Genomic DNA, 26,542 nt, shown 5'->3' on the forward strand with positions numbered 1-26,542 from the left:
CTTAATATAAGATTGTGAAATTTTTCCAAATGCACTGTCGTTATGGCTATATGATAACTCAAATAACCTCAAAACGGTTAATTAGCATAAATATGTATCGTTCATATTTTTACGCAACTTGGTATCGAGTGCTTAATGTATATGTACTAAAAAATCGATTCTACACCTTAATATAAGATTGTGAAATTTTTCCAAATGCACTGTCGTTATGGCTATATGACATCTCCAATAACCTCAAAACGGTTAATTAGCATAAATATGTATAGTTCATATTTTTACGCAACTTGGTATCGGTTACTTAGTGCATATGTACTAAAAAATCGATTCTACACCTTAATATAAGATTGGGAAATTTTTCCAAATGCACTGTCGTTACGCTATATGACAACTCCAATAACGTCAATACAGCTGATTAGCATAACTATGTATAGTTCATATTTTTACGCAACTTGGTATTGACTGCTTAGTGCATATGTACTAACAAATCGATTCTACACCTTAATATATGATTGTGAAATTTTTCCAAATGCGCTGTCGTTATGGCTATTTGATAACTCAAATAACTTCAAAACGGCTAACTAGCATAAATATTCATAGTTCATATTTTTACGCAACTTGGTATCGATTGCTCAGTGCATATGTAGCGTAAATATGTCATATGTACTAAAAAATCGATTCTACACCTTAATATAAGATTGCGAAATTTTTCCAAATACACTGTCGTTATGGCTATATGACTACTCAAATAAGATGTAATAGTGCATATGTACTAAAAAATCGATTCTACACCTTAATATAAGATTGTGAAATTTTTCCAAATTCACTGTCGTTATGGTTATATGACAACTCCAATAACTTCAAAACAGCTAATTAGGATAACTATGGACAGTTCATATTTTTACGCAACTTGGTATCGATTGCTTAGTGCATAAGTACCAAAAAATCGAATCTACGATAAGATTGTGAAATTTTTCCAAATACACCGTCGTTATGGCTACATGATAATTCAAATAACCTCAAAATGGTTAATTAGCATAAATATGTATAGTGTACTAAAAAATCGATTCTACGATAAGATTGTGAAATTTTTCCAAATACAGTGTCGTTAGGGCTATATGACAATTCAAATAACCTCAAAGCAGCTAATAAGCATAAATATGTATAGTTCATATTTTTACGCAACTTGGTATCGAGTGCTTAATGTATATGTATTAAAAAATCGATTCTACACCTTAATATACGATTGTGAAATTTTTCCAAATTCACTGTCGTTATGGCTATATGACAACTCCAATAACCTCAAAACGGCTAATTAGCATAAATATGTATAGTTTATATTTTTACGCAACTTGGTATTGGTAACTTAGTGCACATGTACTAAAAAATCGATTCTACACCTCAATATTAGATTGTGAAATTTTTCCAAATACACTGTCGTTATGGCTGTATGACAACTCCAATAACCTCAAAACGGCTAATTAGCATAAATATGTATAGTTCATATTTTAACGTAACTTGGTATCGATTGCTTAGTGCAAATATACTAAAAAATCGATTCTACGCCTTAATATAAGATTGGGAAATTTTTCTAAATACACTGTCGTTATGGCTGTATGACAACTCCAATAACCTAAAAACGGCTAATTAACATAAATATGTATAGTTCACATTTTTACGTAACTTGGTATCGATTGCTTAGTGCATATGGACTAAAAAATCGATTCTACGCTTTAATATAAGATTGGGAAATTTTTCCAAATACACTGTCGTTATGGCTGTATGACAACTCCAATAACCTCAAAACGGCTAATTAACATAAATATGTATAGGTCACATTTTTACGTAACTTGGTATCGATTGCTTAGTGCATATGTACTAAAAAATCGATTCTACGCCTTATTATAAGATTGTGAAATTTTTCCAAATGCACTGTCGTTACGCCATATGTCTACTCAAATAAGACGAAATAGTGCAAATGTACTAAAAAATCGATTCTACACCTTAATATAAGATTGTGAAATTTTTCCAAATTCACTGTCGTTATGGCTATATGACAACTCCAATAACGTCAATACAGCTGATTAGCATAACTATGTATAGTTCATATTTTTACGCAACTTGGTATCGATTTCTTAGTGCATATGTACTAAAAAATCGATTCTACGGCTTAATATAAGATTGTGAAATTTTTCCAAATTCACTGTCGTTATGGTTATATGAAAACTCCAATAACATCAAAATGGCTAATTAGCATAAATATGTATAGTTCATATTTTTACGCAACTTGGTATCGAGTGCTTAATGTATATGTATTAAAAAATCGGTTCTGCACCTCAATATAAGATTGTGAAATTTTTCCAAATTCACTGTCGTTATGGCTGATTGGAATAAATATGCGATGTTCATATTTCTACGCAACTTTTTATCGGTTACTTAGTGCATATGTACTAAAAAATCGATTCTACACCTTAATATAAGATTGTGAAATTTTTCCAAATTCACTGTCGTTATGGCTATATGACTACTCAAATAAGATGAAATAGTGCATATGTACTAAAAAATCGATTCTACACCTTAATATAAGATTGTGTAATTTTTCCAAATTCACTGTCGTTATGGTTATATGACAACTCCAATAACTTCAAAACAGCTAATTAGCATAACTATGGATAGTTCATATTTTTACGCAACTTGGTATCGATTGCTTAGTGCATATGTACCAAAAAATCTATTCTACGATAAGATTGTGAAATTTTTCCAAATACACCGTCGTTATGGCTATATGACAATTCAAATAACCTCAAAACGGCTAATTAGCATAAATATGTATAGTTCATATTGTTACGCAACTTGGTATCGAGTGATTAATGTATATGTATTAAAAAATCGATTCTACACCTTAATATACGATTGTGAAATTTTTCCAAATTCACTGTCGTTATGGCTATATGACAACTCCAATAACCTCAAAACGGCTAATTAGCATAAATATGTATAGTTCATATTTTTACGCTACTTGCAATCGAGTGCTTAATGTATATGTACTAAAAAATCGGTTCTGCATCTCAATATAAGATTGTGAAATTTTTCCAAATTCACTGTCGTTATGGCTGATTGGAATAAATATGCGAAGTTCATATTTTTACGCAACTTTTTATCGGTTACTTAGTGCATATGTACTAAAAAATCGATTCTACACCTTAATATAAGATTGTGAAATTTTTCCAAATTCACTGTCGTTATGGCTACATGACAACTCCAATAATCTCAAAACGGCTAATTAGCTTAAATATGTATAGTTGATATTTTTACGCAACTTGGTATCGAGTGCTTAATGTATATGTACTAAAAAATCGGTTCTGCACCTCAATATAAGATTGTGAAATTTTTCCAAATTCACTGTCGTTATGGCTATATGACAACTCCAATAACCTCAAAACGGCTAATTAGCATAAATATGTATAGTTCATATTTTTACGCAACTTGGTATCGATTGCTTAGTGCATATGTACTAAAAAATCGATTCTACACCTTAATATAAGATTGTGAAATTTTTCCAAATTCACTGTCGTTATGGCTGATTGGAATAAATATGTACCGTTCACATTTTTGCGCAACTTGGTATCGATTGCTTAGTGCATATGTACTAAAAAATCGATTCTACACCTTAATATAAGATTGTGAAATTTTTCCAAATTCACTGTCGTTATGGCTATATGACAACTCCAATAACCTCAAAACGGCTAATTAGCATAAATATGTATAGTTCATATTTTTACGCAACTTGGTATCGATTGCTTAGTGCATATGTACTAAAAAATCGATTCTACACCTTAATATAAGATTGTGAAATTTTTCCAAATTCACTGTCGTTATGGCTATATGACAACTCCAATAACCTCAAAACGGCTAATTAGCATAAATATGTATAGTTCATATTTTTACGCTACTTGCAATCGAGTGCTTAATGTATATGTACTAAAAAATCGGTTCTGCATCTCAATATAAGATTGTGAAATTTTTCCAAATTCACTGTCGTTATGGCTGATTGGAATAAATATGCGAAGTTCATATTTTTACGCAACTTTTTATCGGTTACTTAGTGCATATGTACTAAAAAATCGATTCTACACCTTAATATAAGATTGTGAAATTTTTCCAAATTCACTGTCGTTATGGCTACATGATAACTCAAATAACCTCAAAACGGCTAATTAGCATAAATATGTATAGTTCATATTTTTACGCAACTTGGTATCGAGTGCTTAATGTATATGTACTAAAAAATCGATTCTACACCTTAATATAAGATTGTGAAATTTTTCCAAATTCACTGTCGTTATGGCTATATGACAACTCCAATAACCTCAAAACGGCTAATTAGCATAAATATGTATAGTTCATATTTTTACGCAACTTGGTATCGATTGCTTAGTGCATATGTACTAAAAAATCGATTCTACGATAAGATTGTGAAATTTTTTCAAATGCACTGTCGTTATGGCTATATGATAACTCAAATAAACTCAAGACGGTTAATTAGCATAAATATGTATAGTTCATATTTTTACGCAACTTGGTATCGATTGCTTAGCGCATATGTACTAAAAAATCGATTCTACGCCCTATTATAAGATTGTGAAATTTTTCCAAATTCACTGTCGTTATGGCTATATGAAAACTCCAATAACATCAAAACGGCTAATTAGCATAAATATGTATAGTTCATATTTTTACGCAACTTGGTATCGATTGCTTAGTGCATATGTACTAAAAAATCGATTCTACGCCCTATTATAAGATTGTGAAATTTTTCCAAATTCACTGTCGTTATGGCTATATGAAAACTCCAATAACATCAAAACGGCTAATTAGCATAAATATGTATAGTTCATATTTTTACGCTACTTGCAATCGAGTGCTTAATGTATATGTACTAAAAAATCGGTTCTGCATCTCAATATAAGATTGTGAAATTTTTCCAAATTCACTGTCGTTATGGCTGATTGGAATAAATATGCGAAGTTCATATTTTTACGCAACTTTTTATCGGTTACTTAGTGCATATGTACTAAGAAATCGATTCTACACCTTGATATAAGATTGTGAAATTTTTCCAAATACACCGTCGTTATGGCTACATGATAACTCAAATAACCTCAAAACGGTTAATTAGCATAAATATGTATAGTGTACTAAAAAATCGATTCTACGATAAGATTGTGAAATTTTTCCAAATACAGTGTCGTTAGGGCTATATGACAATTCAAATAACCTCAAAGCAGCTAATAAGCATAAATATGTATAGTTCATATTTTTACGCAACTTGGTATCGATTGCTTAGTGCATATGTACTAAAAAATCGATTCTACGCCTTAATATAAGATTGTGCAATTTTTCCAAATGCACTGCCGTTACGCTATATGACAACTCCAACAAGATGAAATAGTGCATATGTACTAAAAAAAATCGATTCTACACCTTAATATAAGATTGTGAAATTTTTCCACATACACTGTCGTTATGGCTATGTGACAACTCCAATAATTTCAAAACGGTTAATTAGCATAAATATGTATAGTTCATATTTTTACGCAACTTGGTATCGATTGCTTAGTGCATATGTACTAACAAATCGATGCTACGCCTTAATATAAGATTGTGGAATTTTTCCAAATATGTACACTGTCGTTATGGCTATATGACAACTCCAATAACTTCAAAACGGCTAATTAGCACAAATATGTAACATAAGATTGTGACATTTTTGCAAATTCACTGTCTTTATGGCTATGTGACAACTCCAATAACCTCAAAACGGTTAATTAGCATAAATATGTATAGTTCATATTTTTACGCAACTTGGTATCGATTGCTTAGTGCATATGTACTAAAAAATCGATTCTACACCTTAATATAAGATTGGGAAATTTTTCCAAATGTACTGTCGTTACGCTATATGACAACTCCAATAACTTCAATACAGCTGATTAGCATAACTATGTATAGTTCATATTTTTACGCAACTTGGTATTGATTGCTTAGTGCATATGTGCTAAAAAATCGATTCTACGCTTTAATATAAGATTGGGAAATTTTTCCAAATACACTGTCGTTATGGCTGTATGACAACTCCAATAACCTCAAAACGGCTAATTAACATAAATATGTATAGGTCACATTTTTACGTAACTTGGTATCGATTGCTTAGTGCATATGTAGTAAAAAATCGATTCTACGCCTTATTATAAGATTGTGAAATTTTTCCAAATGCACTGTCGTTACGCCATATGTCTACTCAAATAAGACGAAATAGTGCAAATGTACTAAAAAATCGATTCTACGCTTTAATATAAGATTGGGAAATTTATCCAAATACACTGTCGTTATGGCTGTATGACAACTCCAATAACCTCAAAACGGCTAATTAACATAAATATGTATAGGTCACATTTTTACGTAACTTGGTATCGATTGCTTAGTGCATATGTACTAAAAAATCGATTCTACGCCTTATTATAAGATTGTGAAATTTTTCCAAATGCACTGTCGTTACGCCATATGTCTACTCAAATAAGACGAAATAGTGCAAATGTACTAAAAAATCGATTCTACACCTCAATATTAGATTGTGAAATTTTTCCAAATACACTGTCGTTATGGCTGTATGACAACTCCAATAACCTCAAAACGGCTAATTAGCATAAATATGTATAGTTCATATTTTAACGTAACTTGGTATCGATTGCTTAGTGAAAATATACTAAAAAATCGATTCTACGCCTTAATATAAGATTGGGAAATTTTTCTAAATACACTGTCGTTATGGCTGTATGACAACTCCAATAACCTAAAAACGGCTAATTAACATAAATATGTATAGTTCACATTTTTACGTAACTTGGTATCGATTGCTTAGTGCATATGTACTAAAACATCGATTCTACACCTTAATATAAGATTGGGAAATTTTTCCAAATGTACTGTCGTTACGCTATATGACAACTCAAATAACATCAAAATGGCTAATTAGCATAAATATGTATAGTTCATATTTTTACGCTACTTGCAATCGAGTGCTTAATGTATATGTACTAAAAAATCGGTTCTGCATCTCTGTTGAAAAATAAAAACATATGGCAACGCTTATGTATTGCGTGCACATAGAATTAAGCGCTTACACATTGTATTTCAGTCCAACATAGGTTATGGGCCCAGAGCCACGTGGATTTTAGACAAAAAGAATTCGCAAAGACACGTGCAGTTAAAGAATTGCTAAGAGACAAATGAGAGATCGGGGAACTAATCTAATATTTGATTTAAAACGACATATATAATTGCGATATAACTATAGTTAGTGAAAGTGAAAGACTTATTTTGTAAAGACAAAATTCAACATCAAGTAAAAATGAGTTCAGCGGCTCTGATGCAAATAGATAAGCTGGATGGCCATAACTACGACAGTTGGTGTACCCAAATGAAGAGCATCCTTATACACACGGAATTGTGGAAAATCGTCAGCGGAAAGTTCGTGCGAAATATAGCTGTTGCAGATAAGTGGGATGAGCTTGACGAGAAGGCTCTAGCTACCATTACACTTGGCGTAAAGACGTCGCAGCTTATGCATATAAGGAAATGCAAATCGTCGTTGGAGGCATGGAAAGCACTGGAGACTTTGTACAAAGCTACTGGTCCCGTACGTAAGGTGTCATTATATAGAAAGCTGATCAACATGAAAATGGAGGAAAATGATGATATTTTGAAGTACCTGAATGATTTTAGCAACGTAGCAGACAAGCTCGCTGAGATGGATATAGCATTACCTGATGAGGTGTTGGTAATTATGTTATTGTCAAATTTGCCTAAAAGTTTTGATAATTTCGTAGTAGCTATGGAAACTAGAGACAATTTACCATCATTCAGTTTTGTGAACTCTAAAATCATAGAAGAAGGTGAACGTAAGCGAGGCGAATCAGGCGAGTCAAGCGGTATCCATGTATATGCACAGGTGAATGCAAGCAGAAACAACAACAACAGCAAAGGCAACAGAGAGTTGAAATGTTATGCATGTGGGCGACCAGGGCATTTTGCATCAAAGTGCAAAGCAAAGAAGAAACACGGTGATAGAGAACAGAAATCATATACCATGTTAGCAGCAACAAATATATCGTTCTTCAATTCCTCTGAGTGATGCGTGGACAGTGGAGCTACAGCGCACATGTGCAGCGATCGTAAGATGTTTACGAAATTCCAGGAGCGCAGAGAGAGAGTTACACTCGCTGGAAGTAATTATATGTATGCTGAAGGAATAGGCGAAGTGCTGTTAACGACAAATGAAGGTGATGTATTACTGACCGATGCTTTATATGTACCTGAGCTAGGTGGAAATTTTATATCAGTTAGCAAAATCATACAGCGAGGTTTTGTTGTAAAGTTTGCGCATGAACATGCTATCGTATGCGATAATATCGGAAGAATTATATTAAAAGCGAAACAAAGTGGTGGTTTATTTGTTACTAGTAAAGCGAACAATAAATGCTTTTATATAAATGGAGATAATTGTGAGAAGTGGCATGCAAGATACGGTCACTTGAATTATGGAAGTTTACAAGAACTTGCTTCCAAAAAAATGGTTCATGGTTTGGAAGATGTTAGATTTCCAAAATTTATGAATTGCACAACATGTATGAAGTGTAAAATCTACACACAGTCGTTCCCACAGAAAGTTAGTGAGCGGGCAAAAGGTTTACTTGATGTGATTCACACAGACGTTTGTGGTCCATTTAGAACAACTTCACTAGGCGGTGCGAAATACTATATAAGTTTTATTGATGATAAATCTCGCCGTGTATTTATATACTTTATTAAAAGCAAAGACGAAGCTTTCGATAAATTTGTAACATTTAAGAACCTAGTTGAAAGACAGACAGAAAGAAAAATTAAATGCATGAGAAGTGACAACGGGCTTGAGTTTGTCAATAAGAGGTTTGATAATTTGTTTAAAGAGTGTGGTATAAAGAGACAACTCACTGTTCCGTACTCCCCGCAACAAAACGGAGTAGCGGAGCGCATGAATAGAACGATCGTGGAGATGGCGAGAACAATGATGGCATATGCGAATATTTCTGAAATGCTGTGGGCAGAGGCGATTGCTACAGCTGTGTATATAAGAAATAGATCGCCAACAAAAGCATTAACTGGTATGACTCCCTATGAAGTGTGGACAGGCCGTAAGCCGTCGATTAAACACTTACGCGTATTCGGATCGATAGCGGTGTGTTTAGATAAAACTCAGAGCAATAAATTACAAGCAAAAGGTAAAGAGCTTAGGATGGTTGGTTACTCACTTACCTCAAAGGCATATCGACTTTACGACCCGGATTGCCGAAGGGTTATTGAGGCACGAGATGTTATGTTTTCTGAGATAGTTAAAGGCGAAGAGAATTCTGTTAGAGATTTAGTAAACTATACTCAAAAAAGTTTCATATTTGACCAGTCATTAGATGAACGTGATGCTAAAGAAGACGTTGTAAGCAATCAAAAACGTAATCGTGAAGACGATGATACTGACAATGATTATGTTGGTAATGAAGCCGAGTTTGAGGAGGAGGAGCAGGTGCGTTTCGGTCGTGGCAGACCAAGGTTTGTACGAACTGGTATGCGAGGTAGGCCGAAGAAAGCTCGACATTTATTAAACGTAATTGAAAGCTCAACAAATATTGACATTCCTCAAACGGTTGCAGAAGCATTAAATTGTAGATACGCTAAAGAGTGGGAAAATGCAATCAGAGAAGAGCATGCAGCTTTAATTAAAAATAAAACCTGGAGCCTTGAGAATTTGCCAGAAGGGCAACGCGCGATCGGATGTAGATGGGTGTTTAGTGTAAAACGCCAAGTTGATGGGGCTATAGAACGGTTTAAATGCAGATTAGTTGCTAAAGGTTGTAATCAGCAATTAGGCGTAAATTATAAAGAAACATTTTCACCTGTAATTCGCTACTCGTCGATTCGTATGGTTTTAGCGTTAGCAGTTGAATGGAAACTATATGTGCACCAAATGGATGTGTGTACTGCTTACCTTAATAGCGATCTACACGACATAGTGTACATGAAACAGCCGGAAGGGTTCATCGACGAGCGACACCCAAATAAAGTATTACGGTTAAATAAAGCGATTTACGGATTGAAGCAGTCAGGCAAAGAGTGGAACGAAAAGTTAGACAATGTGCTGAAATCGATTGGCTATGTTCCATGCGTAAATGAACCATGTTTGTATAAGAGAAATCTAGAAGGTAATATTTCTCTTATTGCTGTATACGTCGATGATATGATTATTGCATGTAAAACGAAAAAAGAGATAGAGAAAGTTAAAGCTCAGATATCGAATATTTTTGACTGCGTTGACAAAGGACAGCTACGGTATTTTTTGGGCATTAAAGTTGAACGTAATGGAGAACTTGGTGCGATACATATTAGCCAATCTCAGTACATAAAAGATATTTTGCAGAGGCATAGTATGACACAATGTAGAACAGCCGCAACACCATTGGATGCAGGCTTTACAATAGGTTGTAAAAATACCACATGCAAAAGAGTCGAAATCAGCGAATATCAGTCTTTAATTGGTGAATTAATGTATTTGTCTGTTTGTACTCGTCCAGATATAATGCATTCGGTGAGTAAGTTGGCGCAGCGCAATGCAGACCCTCATACGGAACATGTAGCTGGTGTAAAACATATTTTAAGATATTTGGCATCCACAGCTGATTTGAAGTTACGTTATAGCGCTTGTGGAAAACCCGTGCAAGGGTTCGTGGATGCAGATTGGGGTAATGATATGATGGATCGAAAATCCTTTTCAGGATATGCGTTCGTTCTCAGTGGCAGTGCAATCACATGGCAGTCGAAAAAACAACAAACTGTGGCCTTGAGCAGCACTGAGGCCGAATATGTTGCTCTTGCGGAGGGAGTTAAAGAAGCGTTGTTCCTACGTAATCTATTAAACGAGATTGGGTGTGAGCAGCAAGAACCAACAATTATCTATGGTGATAACTTAAGTGCGCAACATTTGTCTAAAAATCAAATGTTTCATGGTAGAAGTAAGCATATCGATATCAAGCACCACTTTATTAGGGATGTAATAAAAGATGGCAAAATTGAAATCAGATATATTCCAACTAATGAAATGGTTGCTGATATTTTGACAAAAAATTTAAGTAAAGAAAAACATACGAAGTTCACAGAGTGTTTAGGCTTAGAATAAAAGTAAGCAAAACATTTGCGTTGAGGAGGAGTGTTGAAAAATAAAAACATATGGCAACGCTTATGTATTGCTTGCACATAGAATTAAGCGCTTACACATTGTATTTCAGTCCAACAATCTCAATATAAGATTGTGAAATTTTTCCAAATTCACTGTCGTTATGGCTGATTGGAATAAATATGCGAAGTTCATATTTTTACGCAACTTTTTATCGGTTACTTAGTGCATATGTACTAAGAAATCGATTCTACACCTTGATATAAGATTGTGAAATTTTTCCAAATACACCGTCGTTATGGCTACATGATAACTCAAATAACCTCAAAACGGTTAATTAGCATAAATATGTATAGTGTACTAAAAAATCGATTCTACGATAAGATTGTGAAATTTTTCCAAATACAGTGTCGTTAGGGCTATGTGACAACTCAAATAACCTCAAAACGGTTAATTAGCATAAATATGTATAGTTCATATTATTACGCAACTTGGTATCGATTGCTTAGTGCATGTGTACTAAAAAATCGATTCTACGCCTTAATATAAGATTGTGAAATTTTTCCAAATGCACTGCCGTTACGCTATATGACAACTCCAACAAGATGAAATAGTGCATATGTACTAAAAAAATCGATTCTACACCTTAATATAAGATTGTGAAATTTTTCCACATACACTGTCGTTATGGCTATGTGACAACTCCAATAATTTCAAAACGGTTAATTAGCATAAATATGTATAGTTCATATTTTTACGCAACTTGGTATCGATTGCTTAGTGCATATGTACTAACAAATCGATGCTACGCCTTAATATAAGATTGTGGAATTTTTCCAAATATGTACACTGTCGTTATGGCTATATGACAACTCCAATAACTTCAAAACGGCTAATTAGCACAAATATGTAACATAAGATTGTGACATTTTTGCAAATTCACTGTCTTTATGGCTATGTGACAACTCCAATAACCTCAAAACGGTTAATTAGCATAAATATGTATAGTTCATATTTTTACGCAACTTGGTATCGATTGCTTAGTGCATATGTACTAAAACATCGATTCTACACCTTAATATAAGATTGGGAAATTTTTCCAAATGTACTGTCGTTACGCTATATGACAACTCCAATAACTTCAATACAGCTGATTAGCATAACTATGTATAGTTCATATTTTTACGCAACTTGGTATTGATTGCTTAGTGCATATGTGCTAAAAAATCGATTCTACGATAAGAATGTGAAATTTTTCCAAATGCACTGTCGTTACGGCTATATGATAACTCAAATAAACTCAAAACGGCTAACTAGCATAAATATTCATAGTTCATATTTTTACGCAACTTGGTATCGATTGCTTAATGTATATGTACTAAAAAATCGGTTCTGCACCTCAATATAAGATTGTGAAATTTTTCCAAATTCACTGTCGTTATGGCTAATTGGAATAAATATGCGAAGTTCATGTTTTTACGCAACTTGTTATCGGTTACTTAGTGCATATGTACTAAAAAATCGATTCTACACCTTGATATAAGATTGTGAAATTTTTCCAAATTCACTGTCGTTATGGCTATATGACAACTCCAATAACGTCAAAACAGCTAATTAGCATAACTATGTATAGTTCATATTTTTACGCAACTTGGTATTGATTGCTTAGTGCATATGTGCTAAAAAATCGATTCTACGATAAGAATGTGAAATTTTTCCAAATGCACTGTCGTTACGGCTATATGATAACTCAAATAAACTCAAAACGGCTAACTAGCATAAATATTCATAGTTCATATTTTTACGCAACTTGGTATCGATTGCTTAATGTATATGTACTAAAAAATCGATTCTACGCCTTAATATAAGATTGTGCAATTTTTCCAAATGCACTGCCGTTACGCTATATGACAACTCCAACAAGATGAAATAGTGCATATGTACTAAAAAAAATCGATTCTACACCTTAATATAAGATTGTGAAATTTTTCCACATACACTGTCGTTATGGCTATGTGACAACTCCAATAATTTCAAAACGGTTAATTAGCATAAATATGTATAGTTCATATTTTTACGCAACTTGGTATCGATTGCTTAGTGCATATGTACTAACAAATCGATGCTACGCCTTAATATAAGATTGTGGAATTTTTCCAAATATGTACACTGTCGTTATGGCTATATGACAACTCCAATAACTTCAAAACGGCTAATTAGCACAAATATGTAACATAAGATTGTGACATTTTTGCAAATTCACTGTCTTTATGGCTACGTGACAACTCCAATAACCTCAAAACGGTTAATTAGCATAAATATGTATAGTTCATATTTTTACGCTACTTGCAATCGAGTGCTTAATGTATATGTACTAAAAAATCGGTTCTGCACCTCAATATAAGATTGTGAAATTTTTCCAAATTCACTGTCGTTATGGCTAATTGGAATAAATATGCGAAGTTCATGTTTTTACGCAACTTGTTATCGGTTACTTAGTGCATATGTACTAAAAAATCGATTCTACACCTTGATATAAGATTGTGAAATTTTTCCAAATTCACTGTCGTTATGGCTATATGACAACTCCAATAACGTCAAAACAGCTAATTAGCATAACTATGTATAGTTCATATTTTTACGCAACTTGGTATCGAGTGCTTAGTGCATATGTACTAAAAAATCGATTCTACACCTTAATATAAGATTGTGAAATTTTTCCAAATGCACTGTCGTTATGGCTATATGATAACTCAAATAACCTCAAAACGGTTAATTAGCATAAATATGTATCGTTCATATTTTTACGCAACTTGGTATCGAGTGCTTAATGTATATGTACAAAAAAATCGATTCTACACCTTAATATAAGATTGTGAAATTTTTCCAAATGCACTGTCGTTATGGCTGTATGACATCTCCAATAACCTCAAAACGGTTAATTAACATAAATACGTTTGGTTCATATTTTTACGCAACTTGGTATCGGTTACTTAGTGCATATGTACTAAAAAATCGATTCTACACCTTAATATAAGATTGGGAAATTTTTCCAAATGTACTGTCGTTACGCTATATGACAACTCCAATAACGTCAATACAGCTGATTAGCATAACTATGTATAGTTCATATTTTTACGCAACTTGGTATTGACTGCTTAGTGCATATGTACTAACAAATCGATTCTACACCTTAATATATGATTGTGAAATTTTTCCAAATGCGCTGTCGTTATGGCTATTTGATAACTCAAATAACTTCAAAACGGCTAACTAGCATAAATATTCATAGTTCATATTTTTACGCAACTTGGTATCGATTGCTCAGTGCATATGTAGCGTAAATATGTATTGTTCATATTTTTACTCAACTTAGTATCGGTTACTTTGTGCATATGTACTAAAAAATCGATTCTACACCTTAATATAAGATTGCGAAATTTTTCCAAATACACTGTCGTTATGGCTATATGACTACTCAAATAAGATGTAATAGTGCATATGTACTAAAAAAATCGATTCTACACCTTAATATAAGATTGTGAAATTTTTCCAAATTCACTGTCGTTATGGTTATATGACAACTCCAATAACTTCAAAACAGCTAATTAGAATAACTATGGATAGTTCATATTTTTACGCAACTTGGTATCGATTGCTTAGTGCATAAGTACCAAAAAATCGAATCTACGATAAGATTGTGAAATTTTTCCAAATACACCGTCGTTATGGCTACATGATAACTCAAATAACCTCAAAACGGTTAATTACCATAAATATGTATAGTGTACTAAAAAATCGATTCTACGATAAGATTGTGAAATTTTTCCAAATACAGTGTCGTTAGGGCTATATGACAATTCAAATAACCTCAAAGCAGCTAATAAGCATAAATATGTATAGTTCATATTTTTACGCAACTTGGTATCGAGTGCTTAATGTATATGTATTAAAAAATCGATTCTACACCTTAATATACGATTGTGAAATTTTTCCAAATTCACTGTCGTTATGGCTATATGACAACTCCAATAACCTCAAAACGGCTAATTAGCATAAATATGTATAGTTTATATTTTTACGCAACTTGGTATTGGTAACTTAGTGCACATGTACTAAAAAATCGATTCTACACCTCAATATTAGATTGTGAAATTTTTCCAAATACACTGTCGTTATGGCTGTATGACAACTCCAATAACCTCAAAACGGCTAATTAGCATAAATATGTATAGTTCATATTTTAACGTAACTTGGTACCGATTGCTTAGTGCATATGTACTAAAAAATCGATTCTACGCCTTAATATAAGATTGTGAAATTTTTCCAAATACACTGTCGTTATGGCTATATGAAAACTCCAATAACATCAAAACGGCTAAGTAGCACAATAATGTATAGCTCATATTTTTACGCAACTTGGTATCGATTGCCTAGTGCAAATATACTAAAAAATCGATTCTACGCCTTAATATAAGATTGGGAAATTTTTCTAAATACACTGTCGTTATGGCTGTATGACAACTCCAATAACCTAAAAACGGCTAATTAACATAAATATGTATAGTTCACATTTTTACGTAACTTGGTATCGATTGCTTAGTGCATATGGACTATAAAATCGATTCTACGCTTTAATATAAGATTGGGAAATTTTTCCAAATACACTGTCGTTATGGCTGTATGACAACTCCAATAACCTCAAAACGGCTAATTAACATAAATATGTATAGGTCACATTTTTACGTAACTTGGTATCGATTGCTTAGTGCATATGTACTAAAAAATCGATTCTACACCTTAATATAAGATTGTGAAATTTTTCCAAATTCACTGTCGTTATGGCTATATGAAAACTCCAATAACATCAAACCGGCTAATTAGCATAAATATGTATAGTTCATATTTTTACGCAACTTGGTATCGATTTCTTAGTGCATATGTACTAAAAAATCGATTCTACACCTTAATATAAGATTGTGAAATTTTTCCAAATTCACTGTCGTTATGGCTATATGACAACTCCAATAACGTCAATACAGCTGATTAGCATAACTATGTATAGTTCATATTTTTACGCAACTTGGTATCGATTTCTTAGTGCATATGTACTAAAAAATCGATTCTACGGCTTAATATAAGATTGTGAAATTTTTCCAAATTCACTGTCGTTATGGCTATATGAAAACTCCAATAACATCAAAACGGCTAATTAGCATAAATATGTATAGTTCATATTTTTACGCAACTTGGTATCGAGTGCTTAATGTATATGTATTAAAAAATCGGTTCTGCACCTCAATATAAGATTGTGAAATTTTTCCAAATTCACTGTCGTTATGGCTGATTGGAATAAATATGCGATGTTCATATTTTTACGCAACTTTTTATCGGTTACTTAGTGCATATGTACTAAAAAATCGATTCTACACCTTAATATAAGATTGTGAAATTTTTCCAAATTCACTGTCGTTATGGCTATATGACTACTCAAATAAGATGAAATAGTGCATATGTACTAAAAAATCGATTCTACACCTTAATATAAGATTGTGAAATTTTTCCAAATACACCGTCGTTATGGCTATATGACAATTCAAATAACCTCAAAACGGCTAATTAGCATAAATATGTATAGTTCATATTTTTACGCAACTTGGTATCGAGTGCTTAATGTATATGTATTAAAAAATCGGTTCTGCACTTCAATATAAGATTGTGAAATTTTTCCAAATTCACTGTCGTTATGGCTGATTGGAATAAATATGCGAAGTTCATATTTTTACGCAACTTTTTATCGGTTACTTAGTGCATATGTACTAAAAAATCGATTCTACACCTTAATATAAGATTGTGTAATTTTTCCAAATTCACTGTCGTTATGGTTATATGACAACTCCAATAACTCCAAAACGGCTAATTAGCATAAATATGTATAGTTCATATTTTTACGCAACTTGGTATCGATTGCTTAGTGCATATGTACCAAAAAATCTATTCTACGATAAGATTGTGAAATTTTTCCAAATACACCGTCGTTATGGCTATATGACAATTCAAATAACCTCAAAACGGCTAATTAGCATAAATATGTATAGTTCATATTGTTACGCAACTTGGTATCGAGTGATTAATGTATATGTATTAAAAAATCGATTCTACACCTTAATATACGATTGTGAAATTTTTCCAAATTCACTGTCGTTATGGCTATATGACAACTCCAATAACCTCAAAACGGCTAATTAGCATAAATATGTATAGTTCATATTTTTACGCTACTTGCAATCGAGTGCTTAATGTATATGTACTAAAAAATCGGTTCTGCATCTCAATATAAGATTGTGAAATTTTTCCAAATTCACTGTCGTTATGGCTGATTGGAATAAATATGCGAAGTTCATATTTTTACGCAACTTTTTATCGGTTACTTAGTGCATATGTACTAAAAAATCGATTCTACACCTTAATATAAGATTGTGAAATTTTTCCAAATTCACTGTCGTTATGGCTACATGACAACTCCAATAATCTCAAAACGGCTAATTAGCTTAAATATGTATAGTTGATATTTTTACGCAATTTACAATCGAGTGCTTAAAGTATATGTACTAAAAAATCGGTTCTGCACCTCAATATAAGATTGTGAAATTTTTCCAAATTCACTGTCGTTATGGCTATATGACAACTCCAATAACCTCAAAACGGCTAATTAGCATAAATATGTATAGTTCATATTTTTACGCAACTTGGTATCGATTGCTTAGTGCATATGTACTAAAAAATCGATTCTACGATAAGATTGTGAAATTTTTTCAAATGCACTGTCGTTATGGCTATATGATAACTCAAATAAACTCAAGACGGTTAATTAGCATAAATATGTATAGTTCATATTTTTACGCAACTTGGTATCGATTGCTTAGTGCATATGTACTAAAAAATCGATTCTACGCCCTATTATAAGATTGTGAAATTTTTCCAAATTCACTGTCGTTATGGCTATATGAAAACTCCAATAACATCAAAACGGCTAATTAGCATAAATATGTATAGTTCATATTTTTACGCAACTTGGTATCGATTGCTTAGTGCATATGTACCAAAAAATCTATTCTACGATAAGATTGTGAAATTTTTCCAAATACACCGTCGTTATGGCTATATGACAATTCAAATAACCTTAATATAAGATTGTGAAATTTTTCCAAATACACCGTCGTTATGGCTATATGACAATTCAAATAACCTCAAAACGGCTAATTAGCATAAATATGTATAGTTCATATTGTTACGCAACTTGGTATCGAGTGATTAATGTATATGTACTAAAAAATCGGTTCTGCATCTCAATATAAGATTGTGAAATTTTTCCAAATTCACTGTCGTTATGGCTGATTGGAATAAATATGCGAAGTTCATATTTTTACCCAACTTTTTATCGGTTACTTAGTGCATATGTACTAAAAAATCGATTCTACACCTTAATATAAGATTGTGAAATTTTTCCAAATTCACTGTCGTTATGGCTATATGAAAACTCCAATAACCTCAAAACGGCTAATTAGCATAAATATGTATAGTTCATATTTTTACGCAACTTGGTATCGATTGCTTAGTGCATATGTACTAAAAAATCGATTCTACCTTAATATAAGATTGGGAAATTTTTCCAAATACACTGTCGTTATGGCTATATGACAATTCAAAGAACCTCAACACGGCTAATTAGCATAAATATGTATAGTTCATACTTTTACGTAACTTGGTATCGATTGCTTAGTGCATATGTACCAAAAAAATCGATTCTACGATAAGATTGTGAAATTTTTCCAAATACACCGTCGTTATGGCTATATGACAATTCAAATAACCTCAAAACGGCTAATTAGCATAAATATGTATAGTTCATATTTTTACGCAACTTGGTATCGATTGCTTAATGTATATGTACTAAAAAATCGATTCTACACCTTAATATAAGATTGTGAAATTTTTCCAAATTCACTGTCGTTATGGCTATATGACAACTCCAATAACCTCAAAACGGCTAATTAGCATAAATATGTATAGTTCATATTTTTACGCAACTTGGTATCGAGTGCTTAATGTATATGTACTAAAAAATCGATTCTACACCTTAATATAAGATTGTGAAATTTTTCCAAATTCACCGTCGTTATGGCTAATTGGAATAAATATGCGAAGTTCATATTTTTACGCAACTTGGTATCGATTGCTTAGTGCATATGTACTAAAAAATCGATTCTACACCTTAATATAAGATTGTGAAATTTTTCCAAATTCACTGTCGTTATGGCTGTATGACAACTCCAATAACTTCAAAACGGCTAATTAGCATAAATATGTATAGTTCATATTTTTACGCAACTTGGTATCGATTGCTTAGTGCATATGTACTAAAAAATCGATTCTACGCCTTAATATAAGATTGTGAAATTTTTCCAAATTCACTGTCGTTATGGCTATATGACAACTCCAATAACCTCAAAACGGCTAATAAGCATAAATATGTATAGTTCATATTTTTACGCAACTTGGTATCGAGTGCTTAATGTATATGTACTAAAAAATCGGTTCTGCACCTCAACAAAAGATTGTAAAATTTTTCCAAATTCACTGTCGTTATGGCTAATTGGAATAAATATGCGAAGTTCCTATTTTTATGCAACTTGTTATCGATTGCTTAGTGCATATGTACTAAAAAATCGATTCTACGATAAGATTGTGAAATTTTTCCAAAAGCACTGTCGTTATGGCTATATGATAACTCCAATAAACTCAAAACGGCTCATTAGCATAAATATGTATAGTTCCTATTTTTATGCAACTTGTTATCGATTGCTTAGTGCATATGTACTAAAAAATCGATTCTACGATAAGATTGTGAAATTTTTCCAAAAGCACTGTCGTTATGGCTATATGATAACTCCAATAACCTCAAAACGGCAAATTAGCATAAATATGTATAGTTCATATTTTTACGCAACTTGGTATCGATTGCTTAGTGCATATGTACTAAAAAATCGATTCTACGCCTTAATATAAGATTGTGAAATTTTTCCAAATTCACTGTCGTTATGGCTATATGACAACTCCAATAACCTCAAAACAGCTAATTAGCATAAATATGTATAGTTCATATTTTTACGCAACTTGGTATCGAGTGCTTAATGTATATGTACTAAAAAATCGATTCTACACCTCAATATAAGATTGTGAAATTTTTCCAAATTCACTGTCGTTATGGCTAATTGGAATAAATATGCGAAGTTCATATTTTTACGCAACTTGGTATCGATTGCTTAGTGCATATGTACTAAAAAATCGATTCTAAACCTTAATATAAGATTGTGAAATTTTTCCAAATTCACTGTCGTTATGGCTGTATGACAACTCCAATAACTTCAAAACGGCTAATTAGCATAAATATGTATAGTTCATATTTTTACGCAACTTGGTATCGATTGCTTAGTGCATATGTACTAAAAAATCGATTCTACACCTTAATATAAGATTGTGAAATTTTTCCAAATTCACTGTCGTTATGGCTACATGATAACTCAAATAACCTCAAAACGGCTAATTAGCATAAATATGTATAGTTCATATTTTTACGCAACTTGGTATCGATTGCTTAGTGCATATGTACAAAAAAATTGATTCTACGCCTTAATATAAGATTGTGAAATTTTTCCAAATGCACTGTCGTTATGGCTATATGATAACTCAAATAACCTCAAAACGACTTATTAGCATAAATATGTATAGTTCATATTTTTACGCAACTTGGTATCGATTGCTTAGTGCATATGTACTAAAAAATCGATTCTACACCTTAATATAAGATTGAGAAATTTTTCCAAATTCACTGTCTTTATGGCTATGTGACAACTCCAATAACCTCAAAACGGCTAATTAACATAAATATGTATAGTTCATATTTTTACGCAACTTGGTATCGATTGCTTAGTGCATATGTACTAAAAAATCGATTCTACACCTTAATATAAGATTGTGAAATTTTTCCAAATTCACTGTCATTATGGTTATATGACAACTCAAATAAGATGAAATATTGCATATGTACTAAAAAATCGATTCTACGCCTTAATATAAGATTGGGAAATTTTTCCAAATGCACTGTCGTTACGCTATATGACTACTCAAATAACTCAAAACGGCTAATTAGCATAAATATGTATAGTTCATATTTTTACGCAACTTGGTATCGATTGCTTAGTTCATACGTACTAAAAAATCGAATCTACGCGTTAATATAAGATTGTGAATTTTTCAAAATACACTGTCGTTACGGCTATATGACAACTCCAATAACCTCAAAACAGCTAATTAGCATAAATATGTATAGTTCATATTTTTACGCAACTTGGTATCGGTTACTCAGTGCATATGTACTAAAAAATCGATTCTACACCTTAATATAAGATTGTGAAATTTTTCCAAATTTACTGTCGTTATTAGCATAAATATGTGTAGTTCATATTTTTACGCAACTTGGTATAGATTGCTTAGTGCATCTGTACTAAAAAATCGATTCTACGATAAGATTGTGAAATTTTTCCAAATTTACTGTCGTTATGGCTATATGATAACTCCAAAAACCTCAAAACGGTTAATTAGCATAAATATGTATAGTTCATATTTTTACGCAACTTGGTATCGATTGCTTAGTGCATATGTACTAAAAAATCGATTCTACGCCTTAATATAAGATTGTGAAATTTTTCCAAATTCACTGTCGTTATGGCTATATGACAACTCCAATAACATTAAAACGGCTAATTAGCATATATATGTATAGTTCATATTTTTACTCAACTTGGTATAGATTGCTTAATGTATATGTACTAAAAAATCGATTCTACCCTCAATATAAGATTGTGAAATTTTTCCAAATTCACTGTCGTTATGGCTAATTGGAAAAAATATTCGAAGTTCATATTTTTACGCAACTTTTTATAGATTTCTTAGTGCAAATGTACTAAAAAATCGATTCTACACCTTAATATAAGATTGTGAAATTTTTCCAAATTCACTGTCGTTATGGCTATATGACAACTCCAATAACCTCAAAACGGCTAATTAGCATAAATATGTATAGTTCATATTTTTACGCAACTTGGTATCGATTGCTTAATGTATATGTACTAAAAAATCGATTCTACGCCTTAATATAAGATTGTGAAATTTTTCCAAATACACTGTCGTTATGGCTAATTAGCATAAATATGTATAGTTCATATTTTTACGCAACTTGTCGATTGCTTAGTGCATATGCACTACAAAATCGATTCTACACCTTAATATAAGATTGTGAAATTTTTCCAAATTCACTGTCGTTATGGCTATATGACAACTCCAATAACCTCAAAACGGCTAATTAGCATAAATATGTATAGTTCATATTTTTACGCAACTTGGTATCGATTGCTTAGTGCATATGTACTAAAAAATCGATTCTACACCTTAATATAAGATTGTGAAATTTTTCCAAATTCACTGTCGTTATGGCTATATGACAACTCCAATAACCTCAAAACGGCTAATTAGCATAAATATGTATAGTTCATATTTTTACGCTACTTGCAATCGAGTGCATAATGTATATGTACTAAAAAATCGATTCTGCACCTCAATATAAGATTGTAAAATTTTTCCAAATTCACTGTCGTTATGGCTAATTGGAATAAATATGCGAAGTTCATATTTTTACGCAAATTGTTATCGATTGCTTAGTGCATATGTACTAAAAAATCGATTCTACACCTTAATATAAGATTGTGAAATTTTCCCAAATTCACTGTCGTTATGGCTGTATGACATCTCCAATAACGTCAAAACGGTTAATTATCATAAATATGTATAGTTCATATTTTTACGCAACTTGGTATCGAGTGCTTAATGTATATGTATTAAAAAATCGATTCTACACCTTAATATAAGATTGTAAAATTTTTTCAAATTCACCGTCGTTATGGCTAATTGGAATAAATATGCGAAGTTCATATTTTTACGCAACTTGTTATCGATTGCTTAGTGCATATGTTCTAAAAAATCGATTCTACGCCTTATTATAAGATTGTGAAATTTTTCCAAATTCACTGTCGTTATGGCTATATGAAAACTCCAATAACATCAAAACGGCTAATTAGCATAAATATGTATAGTTCATATTTTTACGCTACTTGCAATCGAGTGCATAATGTATATGTACTAAAAAATCGATTCTGCACCTCAATATAAGATTGTAAAATTTTTCCAAATTCACTGTCGTTATGGCTAATTGGAATAAATATGCGAAGTTCATATTTTTACGCAAATTGTTATCGATTGCTTAGTGCATATGTACTAAAAAATCGATCCTACACCTTAATATAAGATTGTGTAATTTTTCCAAATTCACTGTCGTTATGGTTATATGACAACTCCAATAACTCCAAAACAGCTAATTAGCATAACTATGGATAGTTCATATTTTTACGCAACTTGGTATCGATTGCTTAGTGCATATGTACTACAAAATCGATTCTACGCCTTATTATAAGATTGTGAAATTTTTCCAAATTCACTGTCGTTATGGCTATATGACAATTCAAATAACCTCAAAACGGCTAATTAGCATAAATATGTATAGTTCATATTTTTACGCAACTTGGTATCGAGTGATTAATGTATATGTACTAAAAAATCGATTCTACACCTTAATATACGATTGTGAAATTTTTCCAAATTCACTGTCGTTATGGCTATATGACAACTCCAATAACCTCAAAACGGCTAATTAGCATAAATATGTATAGTTCATATTTTTACGCTACTTGCAATCGAGTGCTTAATGTATATGTACTAAAAAATCGGTTCTGCATCTCAATATAAGATTGTGAAATTTTTCCAAATTCACTGTCGTTATGGCTGATTGGAATAAATATGCGAAGTTCATAATTTTACGCAACTTTTTATCGGTTACTTAGTGCATATGTACTAAAAAATCGATTCTACACCTTAATATAAGATTGTGAAATTTTTCCAAATTCACTGTCGTTATGGCTATATGACAACTCCAATAACCTCAAAACGGCTAATTAGCATAAATATGTATAGTTCATATTTTTACGCAACTTGGTATCGAGTGCTTAATGTATATGTACTAAAAAATCGGTTCTGCACCTCAATATAAGATTGTGAAATTTTTCCAAATTCACTGTCGTTATGGCTATATGACAACTCCAATAACCTCAAAACGGCTAATTAGCATAAATATGTATAGTTCATATTTTTACGCAACTTGGTATCGATTGCTTAGTGCATATGTACTAAAAAATCGATTCTACGATAAGATTGTGAAATTTTTTCAAATGCACTGTCGTTATGGCTATATGATAACTCAAATAAACTCAAGACGGTTAATTAGCATAAATATGTATAGTTCATATTTTTACGCAACTTGGTATCGATTGCTTAGTGCATATGTACCAAAAAATCTATTCTACGATAAGATTGTGAAATTTTTCCAAATTCACTGTCGTTATGGCTATATGAAAACTCCAATAACATCAAAACGGCTAATTAGCATAAATATGTATAGTTCATATTTTTACGCAACTTGGTATCGATTGCTTAGTGCATATGTACTAAAAAATCGATTCTACGCCTTATTATAAGATTGTGAAATTTTTCCAAATTCACTGTCGTTATGACTATATGAAAACTCCAATAACATCAAAACGGCTAATTAGCACAAATATGTATAGTTCATATTTTTACGCTACTTGCAATCGAGTGCTTAATGTATATGTACTAAAAAATCGGTTCTGCATCTCAATATAAGATTGTGAAATTTTTCCAAATTCACTGTCGTTATGGCTGATTGGAATAAATATGCGAAGTTCATATTTTTACGCAACTTTTTATCGGTTACTTAGTGCATATGTACTAAAAAATCGATTCTACACCTTAATATAAGATTGTGAAATTTTTCCAAATTCACTGTCGTTATGGCTACATGACAACTCCAATAATCTCAAAACGGCTAATTAGCTTAAATATGTATAGTTGATATTTTTACGCAATTTACAATCGAGTACTTAAAGTATATGTACTAAAAAATCGGTTCTGCACCTCAATATAAGATTGTGAAATTTTTCCAAATTCACTGTCGTTATGGCTATATGACAACTCCAATAACCTCAAAACGGCTAATTAGCATAAATATGTATAGTTCATATTTTTGCGCTACTTGCAATCGAGTGCTTAATGTATATGTACTAAAAAATCGGTTCTGCACCTCAATATAAGATTGTGAAATTTTTCCAAATTCACTGTCGTTATGGCTATATGACAACTCCAATAACCTCAAAACGGCTAATTAGCATAAATATGTATAGTTCATATTTTTACGCAACTTGGTATCGATTGCTTAGTGCATATGTACTAAAAAATCGATTCTACGATAAGATTGTGAAATTTTTTCAAATGCACTGTCGTTATGGCTATATGATAACTCAAATAAACTCAAGACGGTTAATTAGCATAAATATGTATAGTTCATATTTTTACGCAACTTGGTATCGATTGCTTAGTGCATATGTACTAAAAAATCGATTCTACGCCCTATTATAAGATTGTGAAATTTTTCCAAATTCACTGTCGTTATGGCTATATGAAAACTCCAATAACCTCAAAACGGCTAATTAGCATAAATATGTATAGTTCATATTTTTACGCAACTTGGTATCGATTGCTTAGTGCATATGTACTAAAAAATCGATTCTACGATAAGATTGTGAAATTTTTCCAAATACACTGTCGTTACGCTCTATGTCTACTCAAATAAGACGAAATAGTGCATATGTACTAAAAAATCGATTCTACACCTTAATATAAGATTGTGAAATTTTTCCAAATTCACTGTCGTTATGGTTATATGACAACTCCAATAACTTCAAAACAGCTAATTAGCACAACTATGGATAGTTCATATTTTTACGCAACTTGGTATCGATTGCTTAGTGCATATGTACTAAAAAATCGATTCTACGCCCTATTATAAGATTGTGAAATTTTTCCAAATACACTGTCGTTATGGCTATATGACTACTCAAATAAGATGAAATAGTGCATATGTACTAAAAAATCGATTCTACACCTTAATATAAGATTGTGAAATTTTTCCAAATTCACTGTCGTTATGGTTATATGACAACTCCAATAACTTCAAAACAGCTAATTAGCATAACT

At 31.9% G+C, this 26,542-nt stretch overlaps 1 protein-coding gene across 49 annotated transcripts in view; it reads right to left on the bottom strand.

Moving 5' to 3' along the window:
• LOC125780207 (uncharacterized) overlaps positions 1-26,538 on the bottom strand; it is a 38,102-nt gene extending 11,564 nt beyond the window's left edge. For 11 of the 49 annotated variants that reach the window (XR_007423628.1, XR_007423631.1, XR_007423618.1 and 8 more), the window contains exons 1-4: positions 24,473-26,171; positions 18,510-18,608; positions 16,226-18,442; positions 5,911-6,617 (exon numbers count right to left, since the gene is read on the bottom strand). The gene's annotated coding sequence lies outside the window, so the exon portion shown is untranslated. The other 38 variants (XR_007423648.1, XR_007423632.1, XR_007423630.1 and 35 more) reach the window with 33 other exon arrangements.
• Between the last annotated feature and the right edge of the window lie 4 nt (positions 26,539-26,542).

This window comes from Bactrocera dorsalis, unplaced genomic scaffold (genome assembly GCF_023373825.1).
Source record: "Bactrocera dorsalis isolate Fly_Bdor unplaced genomic scaffold, ASM2337382v1 BdCtg208, whole genome shotgun sequence".
Classification (NCBI taxonomy): Eukaryota; Metazoa; Arthropoda; class Insecta; order Diptera; family Tephritidae; genus Bactrocera; species Bactrocera dorsalis.